Source organism: Schistocerca cancellata, chromosome 7 (assembly GCF_023864275.1).
Source record: "Schistocerca cancellata isolate TAMUIC-IGC-003103 chromosome 7, iqSchCanc2.1, whole genome shotgun sequence".
Taxonomy (NCBI): domain Eukaryota; kingdom Metazoa; phylum Arthropoda; class Insecta; order Orthoptera; family Acrididae; genus Schistocerca; species Schistocerca cancellata.
The window spans coordinates 55,706,223-55,721,956 of record NC_064632.1 but is presented as its reverse complement, the minus strand read 5'-3'; positions in this window follow the sequence as shown (position 1 = coordinate 55,721,956).

Below are 15,734 nucleotides of genomic sequence, written 5' to 3'. Positions count from 1 at the left end.
CGTTCTCTTTAAAAATATATGGCTTGCGATGTATTTGTATGAGGTTAATGAAATTTTAATACATTATAGCCAAATATATTGTTAATGTAAATCTCAAGTTACAACATTTTCCGATCACCCAAAAAACCACGATAGTGCAAAATAAATCAATAATGAAAAACTTTGTCATATCGTGGAAATTTCAATAAACAATACAAAATTCTTACTCATTATCTGTGTTACTTCAAAATAGGATCAAATAAGATCAAAATACAGGTATAGTACTGGAATAAACCAAGTTTAAAGGGCAATGTGCCTTCCATTTATTTTCTATTGTAAATGAGTGGTGAGTCATGAAAAAGAGCTAATTCATTTCAGGGAGTGAACAGTTCTGATCCGATCTCTGAAAAGAACAGTTTTGCCCATCTCTACTGAGTACTCGGCGTCCTGGCGATTGCAGCGCGTTGAAACCGCTGACCGTGCGGCCACAGGCCCCACGTTTTCCTACGGCTTTGACTGTTGCTACCGGCGGGTTTAGAGACCAAGGAGCGGCTCTCGTCACGTGCAACTTGGTTGCAAAGTACATCAGTTAACTGTGGTGTGCTAAATACGTCGAGATGTATTGGACATCGGCGGCCGAGTGGTTCTAGGCGCTTCAGTCCGGAACCGCGCAACTGCTAGGGTCGCAGGTTCGTATCCGGCATCGGGCACGGATGTATGTGATGTCCTTAGGTTAGTTCGGTTCAAGTAGTTCTAAGTTCTAGGGGACCGATGACCTCAGATGTTAAGTCCCACAGTGCTCAGAGCCATTTGAACCGTTTGTATTGGACAACTTGTTAGCAACTAAAAGCAGGAGGACAGTATTATCCGGTGCCTACCAGGGATCCTGAAGCTATTGGCCTCCTTGGGGTATATTTGAAATTATATATGAAGACTGTTCAATACGTATTGTAAGGGGCTCCGGAACGGCTCAAAATCATGAAAAGTTCAATTTTTACCTTTTTGCATTTTCTGAATCTGCAGACTATTACCTTTTAATAGATATACAATTTATTCAATTCCGAAGACTACAACTATTTTTAAACTTTTTTTTGAAATGTGTTCTACATGGGCGTGACCCACTGTGGCGCTGTTAAACTGCTGTCAAATGGTGTTGTTATTAACGTCCGTGTTCATCAGGAACATTTTAGTGATGTGAGATAAAGTATTTGTTGTGGCTAACCTGTGATGGTTCAATATATATCGCTGGTGTGATTGTCGATTGTTTCATGTTTATTTACTCTGTCGTTATCTCGAAAATATTCATAATTAATTCTGTTTCTTGAGTCTCTGTTTTGTTGAAGTATAATAATGAGTAAAAGTAAAGTTATTAGAAATCCTCTGAAGACTTTTAAGAAAAGGAGGAATTTTGGAAAGCCAAAGGTATGTGTTATTACTGTAAATAATAACATTCTAACATGGTACGAGCGATGCTTGCTTTAGACAAGGAACGCCTTCGGGCTGCAGACAGGGCTGTAAAGAGTCTAGAAATACAAGCAAGAGTAAACAGGAGGAGGAACAAGAGGAAGCTGGAGGAGGAGTTTGCAGAGGATGAAGATAATCCATCCTATGGACCTGGAATGCACTAAAAAGTTAATCCAATCTTTGTCGCTCGATTCCCAAAACTTTTATTTTCTCATACTAATTACATGTTTTCTAAGGATCTTCCAAACATATTTGTTTCAAACTTTCAGTAAATGTTACACAGTACCTTCTGCATAATTTAACACAGTCTTTTTCCAAAAAACTGTATATTTTTGAATACATAAATAAATAATTGCAAAAAAATATTGTGAATTTTCATTACAATTGAAAAAAAATCATCTTTAATAACTGAACTAAAATTTTGCAAAATCCCTGTGTTAAGTTGTAGCCCATATTCCAATAAATAATCTGTAAAAAGTTCAACTTCCTACCTCAAATACTTTGTGAGGAAAGATGTAATTTATAAGCGTTATTTTAACATTGCAAGTATAGGGCGTTCCGGAGCCCCTTAAAAGATTGTTAATTGTGCTCCGGTGTGAGCTGGTCAGAATTCCGGTTCCTTTATGCCGTTGAGTGACCCGTTTTGGGGCTGTGCGTGTCAATCTGAAGGTTTCTGTTAGCGTCAAGCTAGAATTTGACAGTATTAATCTTGTACTTGAAATCATTGTTTGTTATCATTAAGTATTTGATACAGCTGGTTGTAATTTCTGTTTGTTACAGACCTTACAGCCCATCCTGGGGCGAGTTATTGGTTTGGGACTGCAACTAAAGTTTTGTGCTTTCAGTCTAAAGGCACGCACGTGCGTGTCAGTGGGCGTGTATGCTCCCTTATTCCGTGTTAAGGAGCCCTTCAGGTTATAGGTCTACATTTTAACCGGCCATCTACCATTGCTACGTATCCAAATTACAGTGTGTCTATTAGTCCCTAAGAGGCGCCAGTAATGGTATACCTTGACATAATCAATCTTGTTTGAATTATTATGGAATTATTCTTGTAAACTACTTTGTGCATTGTTTCTTGTTGTTGCTGGGAATACTGTCCTCAAATAAGTTCTACTTGCTAGCACAGGTTTCAAAAGCAAGCGGAATCTCGTATATGGATTAAGATGTATTTCTTGATCAGATGCAGTTAGGACGTTCATGGTAATTGCAGGCTCGTAAATCACTCTTCTATAAAATGATCGCTAAAGAAAAGTGAACATGTCCACCGATTTTGGGATATGTTTTCACTCTCAAATGTTTTCATAGCTGTTCAGACTTCACCTAAAACTGTTTGTAAATAACTGGAGGACAGCAGGCTGTTTGGATCTTCGAGTGTAGTATGGAGCACTTCCGCTGTGTAACAATTTTCTCTAGTTTTCACATAGAGAAATGTACTTTCAGTTCATGCCATTGTTAAAAGTACGACAGACTGCTGGCTGTATGGAAAACCCACACGTCGCACATACTTTAAGTATTTTAAGTGATGCTTTGGCGCAACTTATTGTTTCAATTATTTTGCTGTGTTCTTCTTGACGATTTGGAGGTAGACAAAACCAACTGTAGGTTTCTCTTACCATGTTCAATGTTTCGGGGTATAGCGTTTTCCGAGGAATGACTCGCTGTTAGTTGTCAAGAATGACATAAGCAACGCACAAGTACGAGATTCGGCAGTCCATAATAAGTTTTTAAGTTTTTGTGTCATCCCATCAATTTTTTAATTTCTAGGCTGCGGTCTTTAAAAAGTTGCCACGATTCCATAGGCTAGACCTTTTGCATCGGCTTTTTCGACTGCAGTAAGTGATAAAAATGTCAACATTTTTTTCTCATTCACTATAATATCTTATTGCAGTTCCTAGATGTTTTAAAACACATACGTCAGTGGAATCGTCTACCAGCAGACTAAATTTTTCGTTACCGGTATCAGTTCGCAGTACTTACTTGAAATATGGACGCAACACTTCACTTCTTATGTTTGAACACATCGTTCGATGTATTGTAAGTTTGTGGTGGATTTACAGTCAGGAAATATGTTTTTACACTTCCAGATGTTCCATCGTCAAAACCGAACAATGTTCAGCAATGAACAATGCAAGTGATGCTTCTGCCTTACTAAAAGCTCTAATATTTTCCATTTTTTTCTACTGGCAAGGTCTCCTGTGCAGATTTTATGTAAGTCTCATTTTATGTTGCCTGGTTTCAGCGTGTTGGTTTATCACGCTCAGTTTAGCATAAAATTCAGTTTGGCAGTTGCGGCACATATCTTTAGCATCATTTCCTGGGAATATTGTCAGAAAGACTTTAAATTCAGATTTATTCTCCCATGCTATTTTGTATTTTTGAGCGTAGCACTTTGTCTTCACTGTTAATTCCACTACACCACATTGTATTCGCCCAACCATACACGACGCAACACAGAGAAACGAGAATGTGCAAAAATACACTTGAGCCTAGCCTTAGCGTTAACATTGCCATCCCAAGCTACCCGAACACTTCCAAAATGACACGAGACAACTATCGATTCCAAACTACTCGAATAGTTCCGAAGTGGCACGAGACAAATGTCGATTTCAGACTGCCTTGCTCCAGCTTTTAGAAGTATCAAACAGCAGTTCTTTTCGAGTTCAGTTAGCGTTTCCCAGCAGAACTAAGAGTTAGGGCATATATATTCTCAAGAGGAGTTTCATGTAGTAGTTAAAGAAACGTAGTTTAAAAAGTAGCCACAAAATTTAGTCGCTAAACACTTTTAAAATGTCTCTATCGATGTCAAAATGTCGCTTAATCTAGCGACAAAGTCGCTAAATTGGCAGCACTAGGTCCGAGCTGTTCTTTTCGAGTTTAGTTAGCATTTCCCAGCAGAACTAAGAGTTAGGGCATATACAGGGTGTTTCAAAAATGACCGGTATATTTGAAACGGCAATAAAAACTAAACGAGCAGCGATAGAAATACACCGTTTGTTGCAATATGCTTGGGACAACAGTACATTTTCAGGCAGACAAACTTTCGAAATTACATTAGTTACAACTTTCAACAACAGATTGCGCTGCGGTCTGGGAAACTCTATAGTACGATATTTTCCACATATCCACCATGCGTAGCAATAATATGGCGTAGTCTCTGAATGAAATTATCCGAAACCTTTGACAACGTGTCCGGCGGAATGGCTTCACATGCAGATGAGATGTACTGCTTCAGCTGTTCAATTGTTTCTGGATTCTGGCGGTACACCTGGTCTTTCAAGTGTCCCCACAGAAAGAAGTCATAGGGGTTCATGTCTGGCGAATAGGGAGGCCAATCCACGCCGCCTCCTGTATGTTTCGGATAGCCCAAATCAATCACACGATCATCGAAATATTCATTCAGGAAATTAAAGACGTCGGCCGTGCGATGTAGCCGGGCACCATCTTGCATAAACCACGAGGTGTTCGCAGTGTCGTCTAAGGCAGTTTGTACCGCCACAAATTCACGAAGAATGTCCAGATAGCGTGATGCAGTAATCGTTTCGGATCTGAAAAATGGGCCAATGATTCCTTTGGAAGAAATGGCGGCCCAGACCAGTACTTTTTGAGGATGCAGGGACGATGGGACTGCAACATGGGGCTTTTCGGTTCCCCATATGCGCCAGTTCTGTTTATTGACGAAGCCATCCAGGTAAAAATAAGCTTCGTCAGTAAACCAAATGCTGCCCACATGCATATCGCCGTCATCAATCCTGTGCACTATATCGTTAGCGAATGTCTCTCGTGCAGCAATGGTAGTGGCACTGAGGGGTTGCCGCGTTTGAATTTTGTATGGATAGAGGTGTAAACTCTGGCGCATGAGACGATACGTGGACGTTGGCGTCATTTGGACCGCAGCTGCAACACGGCGAACGGAAACCCGAGGCCGCTGTTGGATCACCTGCTGCACTAGCTGCGCGTTGCCCTCTGTGGTTGCCGTACACGGTCGCCCTACCTTTCCAGCACGTTCATCCGTCACGTTCCCAGTCCGTTGAAATTTTTCAAACAGATCCTTTATTGTATCGCTTTTCGGTCCTTTGGTTACATTAAACCTCCGTTGAAAACTTCGTCTTGTTGGAACAACACTGTGTTCTAGGCGGTGGAATTCCAACACCAGAAAAATCCTCTGTTCTAAGGAATAAACCATGTTGTCTACAGCACACTTGCACGTTGTGAACAGCACATGCTTACAGCAGAAAGACGACGTACAGAATGGCGCACCCACAGACTGCGTTGTCTTCTACATCTTTCACATCACTTACAGCGCCATCTGTTGTTGAAAATTGTAACTACTGTAATTTCGAAAGTTTGTCCGCCTGAAAATGTACTGTTGTCCCAAGCCTATTGCAACAAACGGTGTGTTTCTATCGCTGCTCGTTTAGTTTTTATTGCCGTTTCAAATATACCGGTCATTTTTGAAACACCCTGTATATTCTCAAGAGGAGTTGCATGTAGTAGTTAAAGAAACGTAGTTTAAAAAGTAGCCACAAAATTTAGTCGCTAAACACTTTTGAAATGTTTCTATCGATGTCAAAAAGTCGCTTAACCTAGTGACAAAGTCACTAAATTGGTAGCGCTGGGTCCGAGTCACTGAACTGCCAGCCTTATACCGCGGCTGTGAGTCCCGATTGGCTGTCGCGTGAGAGGAGGGGGGGAGGAAGGGGGGAGGAGGGGAAAGGGGCCTGGTCCGCTCACTGAGGTAGCGACAGCAGCAGGATTAGAGACTTCAGCCTATAAATTCAAGATGCAGATGTGCCAGCACCTTGCAGGTAAGAGAGCTCACTTTGATGGAATAGTAGGTTTAACTCGTAAAAAAAGCGCGAATTTGTCAAGCAGTTCTGATTTGTGTGTCATTGAAGCTGCTAGATAAGTTGAACTTCCGTTCCCTTCTTTTACATCCCCAACTCTGCCCAGGACATTTTCTCTTATTTTGTGCTCTGATAGGCACAATTTTCATTCTGGTTCCCAATGTTTAATATACCATAATTTTGACATTAGACCGCCATAGCTTGGCAACCGTTGTAGATTGTTGTTGACTTGGGCTACGACTGATCTGGTGTAGGTTTTTTTATTTCCTTTCGAACCACGTTGCTTATATAGAGGAAATGGATAAAACTTTCACAAAACAACAGGACGACCATTAATTACGTGTGTTTGTCTACCTTATAAAATTTGAAACTATTCGCACAAGTTTGAAACATAGATGTGGTAGGCGTAAAAAACTCACAGGAAACGTGTTTTTTGTACGTAAAATCTAGTGAAGTCAATTTTTTTGAAAGCATGCTTTCAGTTTTATCGTAAAACTAATTTTTTTATTTTATAATTTTTTTATTCAGGTTGTAAGTAGGCTGTTTAGGTTTTTATGGTGGTAACGCCACGTAGCGCTCTGTATGAAAATCACTGACTGTGCTGTGTGCAGTCTGTGGCTGTGTGGTTTACATTGTTGGAATTTTTGCTATTGTAGTGTTGGGCAGTCGGATGTGAACTGCGCGTAGCGTTGTGCAGTTGGAGGTGAGCCGCCAGCAGTGGTGGATGTGGGGAGAGAGATGGCAGAGTTTTGAGAGCGGACGATCTGGACGTGTTACCACCAGAAAAAGGAAATTTGTAAGACTAGATGTCATGAACTGCTATATAAATTATGACTTTTGAACACTATTAAGGTAAATACATTGTTTGTTCTCTATTAAAATCTTTCATTTGCTAACTATGCCTATCAATAGTTAGTGCATTCAGATGTTAGAATCCTTTATTTAGCTGACAGTATTGGCGCTCACTGTATTGCAGTAGTTAGAGTAACGAGGATTTTTGTGAGGTAAGTGATTCATGTAAGGTATAGGTTGTTGTTAGTCAGGGCATTTCTTTTGTAGGGATTATTGACAGTCAGATTGCATTGAGCTAAAAAAAAATTATGTGTCGGTTTAGTGTTGATCAGAATAAGTAAAGGGACAAATGTCTGAGTCCGTTCATTTTTGCTCAGCTGTTTGAAAATCAAATAACAGAGGTTTTCCAGCACTGTTATTTATAAATTTTTCTAAGGGGACACTTCAAGGTTAAATCGCTTCCGCGCATTCAATTCACATAAGACTAATTTTTATTGCTACATTTATCTCGACTTTAAACTATCGTATCTTGAGAAGTGATAAAAATTATTGGATAAAAAATTTCGGTATTCGTTCATCGTTCATCTACTTTCGTACAAAGTTTGAACCGATCCGTAGAAGTTTACAGTTTAGAAGTGATGCGCTTCACAAACCTCTCAGAAAAACGTGTTTCTTTGCTCGTAAAACCCAAAAGAAGCTAGGTTTCTCAAACGGTTAAAACTTATCTAAGACGAAGGTCCGATACAGCGCTATACCAAATTTGAACGATCAGTCTCGCTGCAGCCCGGAGTTATTGAAAGGTGACCGTTTCTGCACGTAAAATCCGAACAGCGCACATACAAATGGTGCCATTCGCTGAGAATTAATTTGAGCACAAATAAAATCTTTTGCGAAAGGAATTAGTCGATTCATAGGATTTTCCTGGGCACCAGCTCATGTGCGTCGTTCATTATACTCTAACATAGTCACAGTAAAACAGATCTCCGAATGACTATAAAAATGGCATCTTTGTCTGGGCTAAACCGAAACATTTTTACCCAATGTCCCTAGCACAAATAGAACCAAGTCTCCACCCAACCTGCAATTCTGTGCGTGGCCTTTTCATGCATATTTGTTAAAGCTCTGCAACGATAATGTTTAGTTTAACTTTGGGGTGCCACTTGAGATGTCCTCATGTCACTCTAGGGGTAAGGCTACCCTCTGGAGGTTGTCTGTAACCTGGTTTTGTACCACTGCTCTAGTTCAACTAAGGAAAGTAGTACAGCCTGGTTTGACTCAGAGGAATGAATGAACAGCTCAGTCAACAAAAACACTAAAAAAAATGCTTTCATTGGAAGAACGAATGTATTGTTCAACCAACAGAAAATCTACAGACTGGTTTCACTTGAAAAGAAAGAATGAATAATTCAGTCGATGTGCAAAACTACGATGGTTGTCAAGAAAGTAAGTCCCGATCTGTCGCGAAATGGAAACCACAGTGAAAACCTGATGTAGTTTTGCACAGATGTGTCGGGTAGTGTCTCTAGTATGACGCTCTTTTCAGTTGTGAGCGCACTGTGAGCGAGTAAAATTGCCTAGAACAACAATGTCTCCCACCAAGTAGGAGGGCCTGCTAGGAGGCTGCGCCTTAATGAATGCAGCCCTCCTAACACAACTGCCACGCACTTCCTTCTTCACGGCAATTCTCAGCCACACTCTGCAGGGGCAGTGAAGACGCTTTGCAGCCTTTTCGATGGGAAGTATTCGATCACTCACAACACAGCCCTAATTGGCTGGTCCTGAATATCATCTCTGTTGACATGAAACGCTGCATACGAAGACAATACTTGGGCGCAGGCGACGCGCTATAGACCAGCTTAGAGAATAATCGGAAAGCATAGGCGGCTGCCTTTTATGACGATGGTATTGGAAATGTGGTATAACGCTCCGACAAATGTCTAAGTCGGGGGGCGGGGGGGGGGGGGCGACTATGTCTGGAAAGTGTAGCTAACTCTTGCAAACAATATGCTTCTGATTTTCACTGTGGTTCCCATTTAGCGACCGATCCGAACTTTCTGTACTCCCCTCGTACAACGGATTGGGTCAACTGTTTTCATTCGGTTGCATCCACAGGCTAATTTCGCTCGAAATACATGAGTGAACAATAATCCAACCTATACATGAAACGACAACCAACAGCCTCGATTGGTTTTACTGAAAAGAATCAGCGAACAGACAACTCTACTTAATCGATTGTTTTCCGTCAGTTGTTCTCATAGATTTGTGTCACTCAATAGGTGAATGAATTATCCGACCGATATGTAAGACTACAAGGGTCATTCGGAAATTAAAGGACTTTTTGTCTTGACACGTGACCTCCTCACCCCCATCACCACCACCGACGCACCACTGACCTTGGTACTCATCCGTTCCAGTTTGGCAACAGCCACGACCCAATACTTGCTTACTCCTTGGCTGTGCGACTTTAAAATGTGTGACAAAACTGACGATCCCTTCAAGTGTGAAGTGCGTAGTGTTATCAGTTTTCTAAGTGCGCAAAAAGTCCGACTCTTAGAAATTTATAGACAGGTAACTGAGGTTTACGGTAAAACTGCTGAACGAAGGGTCAGTTGGAAAGTGGTGTATCATGTTCAATTGTGGACAGAAGAATGTTCACGACGAAGGTCTCTCGGGCCAGCCCTCAGTGGTGACTGACGGACTGAAAGCAAGGATTGAAACAAAAATAGAAGAAGGTGGGGGTTTCGCTATTAGTGGACTGTACTCTTTCTTTCCGGAAATTCCAAGAACCGTGTTGTACGAGATTGCTAGTGCAGATCTGCGCTGTAAAACATAGTGTGTGCCAAGTGGGTTCCTCGAATTTTGTCACACAACACAAAACCAAATGAATGTCAGCCGCACTGACACTTCTTAGTCGCTAAGAAAAGGATGGCGATGGATTTTTGAATCACTTTGTCACTGGTGATGAGACTTGGATATCACGTTTCGCCGGCCGGTGTGGCCGTGCGGTTCTAGACGCTTCAGTCTGGAACCGCGTGACCGCTACGGTCGCAGGTTCGAATCCTGCCTCGGGCATGGGTGTGTGTGATGTCCTTAGGTTAGTTAGGTTTAAGTAGTTCTAAGTTCTAGGGGACTTATGACCAGGGATGTTAAGTCCCATAGTGCTCTGAGCCATTTATCACGATTCGCACATAAAGTTCCTATCAGTGGAATGGCGTCGTTAGAAACCCCAAGCGAAACCGAGAAAAGCAAAATAAATTTTGAGAACCAGAAAGAGTATGGCTGCAGTGTTTTGGGATCGTAAAGCTGTCCTGCTCATCGACTACATGCCTAGATGTGAGACCAGAAATTCAGCGGCCTACTGTCAAACGCTTCAACGGCTTCGCCGCGCCATTGAAAAACAAGTGGTTCGGAATGCTAGCCTGTGGGGTCATCCTCGTTCACGATAATGCACGTCGCCATGCAGTGGGAGTGACGTAATACTTGGATGTACTGTTTCAGTGGGAAGTGTTTAAGTAGTCAGGACTTGGACCCAAGTGATTATCACTTCTTCCCCGAACTGAAAGATTTTTTTTTTTTTTTTTTTTTGGGTGGACGACGCTACGGAAGTCATGATGAACTTAAAGTAGCCGTTTGCCAGTGGTTCAATAACTTAGCGACAACTGCGTACGCAAAAGGTATATAAAAGCTGATAAAACGGTACGACAAGTGCCTAAATTTGACCGATAAATACGGAGAAAAGCAGTCTGGGTATCAAATTGTACTTGCGTTGTCACAAAAGTTCCAGGAAAGGGTTTTTTTCTTTAAAAAAAATAGGAAACTGCACTAACCAAGTAATGATCGTAGCTCCTATTGAACCAGTGCCCTTGGCTGTCTATACACCGTTGCCAACCGTCATCCCGAGCAATAATCTTTGACAGAAACGTGGGATCGCATTTAGCTCTATCCAGCAGATCAGCAGAAATTCTTCGTCTTTCCTCTTTCTGTTCGTCTGTTCATGCGTGAGGGACAAGTTTTGTATTAAGTATTCGTTTCCCTAAATCTCCGTGTAGAATCTTATGACATGCGCCGGCTGGAGTGGCCATGCGGTTCTAGGCGCTACAGTCTGGAACCGAGCGACCGCTGCGGTCGCCGGTTCGAATCCTGCAACGGGCATGGATGTGTGTGATGTCCTTAGGTTAGTTAGGTTTAATTAGTTCTAAGTTCTAGGCGACTGATGACCTCAGAATTTAAGTCGCATAGTGCTCAGAGCCATTTGAACCATTTTTATGACATGCACCACGATTCAAATTAAGTTCTTCTGATATCGCACGCACAGTTGCATAATGGTCTCTTAGCTGCAGCTGCCTTACACGCTCCATGTTTGCGTCGGTATGTGCTATATACGTGAAGCCAGCTCTGGGATGATCTTGTGCTGAATCTCTGCCTTCAGGAAACCTTTTGTGCCGCTCCAAAACACGACTTCGGCTATCCGAATGTGCCCCTCCTGCACATGCTTGCTCAATCACTGCTCACGCTTCCCTAGGTGTTTTTCCGAGCTTAACGGGGAACTTAATGTTCAGTCTTCGCTCACAATCAGCATCCGATATGTTACCGTAACTAATGCGCCAAGTGTTTCCAGAATGAGATTTTCACTCTGCAGCGGAGTGTGCACTGATATGAAACTTGCTGGCAGATTAAAACTGTATGTCAGACCGAGACTCGAACTCGGGACCTCTGCCTTTCGCGCCAAGTTTTGCTTAGCACAGCCCTTGCCAGCTGGTGCGTTTACGCGGAAACACGGCCAAGGTGATTTCAAGGACGCACACGTATCAGGTAACATAAAAACATTTTTTTTTTCCTTTTTGATATTTCATCCTCAGAGATAAAAAAATAAAAAGAAACTTGTGCTGGAACTTTTCTGACAAAGGGAATACGTAAAATACAGTTTCAAAATGGTTCAAATGGCTCTGAGCACTATGGGACTTAACATCTGTGGTCATCAGCCCCTAGAACTTAGAACTACTTAAACCTAACTAACCTAAGGACATCACACACATCCATGCCCGAGGCAGGATTCGAACCTGCGACCGTAGCAGTCGCGCGGTTCCGGACTGAGCGCCTAGAACAGCTAGACCACCGCGGCCGGCAAAATACAGTTTCGTTTAGTTACATTACATAAACGTTTCTGTGGAAAAAAAGTTCTTACTTTTCGAATGGTCCTCGTCTAACCGAATGGTTGTTTACACTTGGCAGTCCACGTGAGAACGAGTAAACAAAGCCTGCGCAGTCGCGGACTGGAACTCCGCGGCCTGGCCACGAGGCGAGCAGCGGTCCACAACGTGGCCGCGCCTCGCAGCGCGCATGCGCGTCACGGCCGCAGAGCACGGCACGTCTGCTTGTGAAGCGAGTTCATTACGCGCCGGCCTCGCAGGCTTTATTTTAATTTAATTAGGCCCCGCGACAGGGCGCACCGAGTCCCTAATCCGGCTGTCCGCCGAGAATTATTCTGCCTCCCGCTCTCTAATAAGTTCGCCACCTGCGGAGCCGTTTCTCAGGAGTCGCGCCGGCGAACAGGTAGTCTGCTGGCGCGGGGGCGGGCCGCACCACCCCCGGCCTGACAGACGGACGCTTCTCCACACTGGCTTTTCCTTCACAGGGGCGTTGGTCGAAAGTTACAGCCCCCTTATGCAGGAGCAGTAGTCCAAAGTTACAGCCAACTTATGCCAGAACACTGCCAAAATGAGAAACCAAAGAGGTCTTTCATAAGATTTTCTTGGTTCCTCCAGCCCTTTACTCAGCCTTATTTATTTAGCCTGGCAAAATGAGGCAAACAGACATTCTCCTATTTTAGATTTATGTAAGCATCCTACATTACATTTAGAAACTAAAATTCATATACACTCACGCTCATAAATTAAGAATAATTGCAGATTGTCGTGCCACACAAAGTGGCACTACACAAAACTGGCGCTAATAGCATAGCCACATAGGTAACACACACGACACAGACTTGTTAGTCCACGGTATTGGTGATAAGTTGAGAAAACCGTCCCTAAACACATGTGGTACAAAACGCCACTGTTTGCTGCGCAAGTACCCCGACATCAATATGGGTTATGATCACCATACACACGTACACAGGCCACACAACGGGTTGGCATACTCTAGGTCAGGTGGTGGAGCAGCTGCTGGGGTATAGCCTCCCACTCTTGCACTAGTGCCTGTCGGAGTTCCTGAAGTGTCCTAAGGGTTTGAAGACGTGCAGCGATACGTCGCCCTAGAGCATCCGAGACGTGCTCGATGGGGTTTAGGTATGGAGAACAGGTAGGCCACTCCATTCGCCTGATAACTTCTGTTTCAAGGTACTCCACCACGATGGCAGCTCGGTGGGGCCGTGCGTTATCATCCATCACGGGGAAGGTGGGACCCACTGCACCCCTGAAAAGGCGGACATGCTGGTGCAAAATGACGTCCCGATACACCTGATCTGTTACAGTTCCTTTGTCAAAGACATGCACCAATCATAATCCCGCACCACTCCAACAAACCACGACCTCCGTACAGATCCCTTTCAAGGACGTTAACCCTAGGACACCCAAGCCTTTTTTTTTTTTTTTTGTAGCTTGTATGCCTAGAGGGTGGAGGGGGGGGTTCGGGGAGCCCACAGGTATTAATTTAGTTTACTGCCGAAAAATTACAACTTTCAAAATGGTTTATGTATTTTAACAAAGGCATCGGTTTTATAAATGTTGTTAATTGTTATAAATATTGGATTGAGTGAATAAAAAATTGACGTATTACAATACAAAATACAAATGTGTTCATATACAATAGACTACTCTGAGTCCTCAACTTCAAAGCAAGAGACACACTTCACAATTTGTTCTGAATGTGTGTTACACACATGTTTATGACACTGGCCACAATACTGTTTTGGTTTACTTAGATTGTTGTACTTCTGCTTCTTTGTTTTAGCTTCTCTTACACAAATATGGCACCGACCTTTCCCTGCAGGAGGCTGACGTGCTTCTGTTGTCACTTCTTTGATTTTCTTTTGTAAAATAGTCTCCATTGATTGAACAATTTGGTAAGATAACCCTCTTGGATGGGTAGATCACGTAACTAATGAGGAAGTATTGAATAGGATTGGGGAGAAGAGAAGTTTGTGGCACAACTTGACCAGAAGAAGGGATCGGTTGGTGGGACATGTTCTGAGGCATCAAGGGATCACCAATTTAGTATTGGAGGGCAGCGTGGAGGGTAAAAATCGTAGGGGGAGACCAAGAGATGAATACACTAAGCAGATTCAGAAGGATGTAGGTTGCAGTAGGTACTGGGAGATGAAGAAGCTTGCACAGGATAGAGTAGCATGGAGAGCTGCATCAAACCAGTCTCAGGACTGAAGACCATAACAACAACAACAACCCTCTTGGATTGGCACTTCTTTCTTCTACCTGCAATTTCACTAGTTCCATCCCAGCTTGAAGAAGATAAAGTTTCCGTTTGTTGTGTTTCTTTTCATTCCATCTTGGATGTTGCTTGACAACATCAGTAAGTTTTTACTTGGTTTCGTTTGTGCTATGTAGGACACCAAAGGTACTGGAGGCCTACCTGTTGATGGGTCTGTGAACAAGAACATTGAAGAATATAGCTCTCGATTTGACGTGTTCTTCATTATGTCTGGAATATGCTTCCTGTTTGACTGGAGAGTTCCTACTGTAGTAACTTTGTAGTCTTGGTATAACTCTTCCGCCAAATCCACCGATGTGTGGTATCGGTCTGTAGTAATATTTCGACCAGTATTTTTCACAGGTGCTACCAGACGTTTGACGACAGCTGCTGAACCCCGTTCTTCTTTCGACTTCTCAACATTTCCTGCATAGGGTTCCATATTCAAGACGTATCTGTCAACTGCATCGGACATCATGCGTATAAGGATGGCGTACTTGCCCGGTTTAGCCTTCATGAGATGAGGTGGACCCCTGGTTTATGCAGTAGTGGAATCCTATCAATTAACTTTGTTGAAAACATCTCGGATTGTTGTGACCTTGTCTGTTTCCCTTTTTAGCTTGTGGGTACTTTTGTCATCAAACCTTATGATTAAAATAAGTTCCTTGAAACGTTCTCTTGTCATAATACCCTTGTAAACTGGCCGACCCATAAGGTCTGACCAAAGATCGTGTACACTGACAGAATTGTCCTAATTTTCCCCCATAAGTATCAGGATTCCTATAAAGGCATACAATTCTTTCTCATTAGTTAAAGTAACATTTCGCCTAACTGCCTCTTCATTTGAATGTTTTACTATAACATCCATGATGTCAGGCGTAAGAAGTAACTTCAAGGCTTCTCCAGGTGAATGGCAAACACCAGCTGGAGTTACTCCTGCCTGTTCTCTTACTATATTAGCAACAGACCTCCGAGGAATTCTAGGCTGTGTGGTTACGTACCTTCTTCCAGACTTGGCCACAATAACATCCTGATGGTCACTGCCTGAAGCTGCGCTATCTTCATCTTCTCTAACATCCACATCACTTTCCCGATCTGAATCATACTCCATAACACCATCCTCATATTCACTTTCACTCCTCGAGTCAGAATCTTCATCTAAAATTTCATTCAGAACTCTTTCTAAAGACGAGTCATGTATTCTTTTAGTCATTTCTAAGTTTG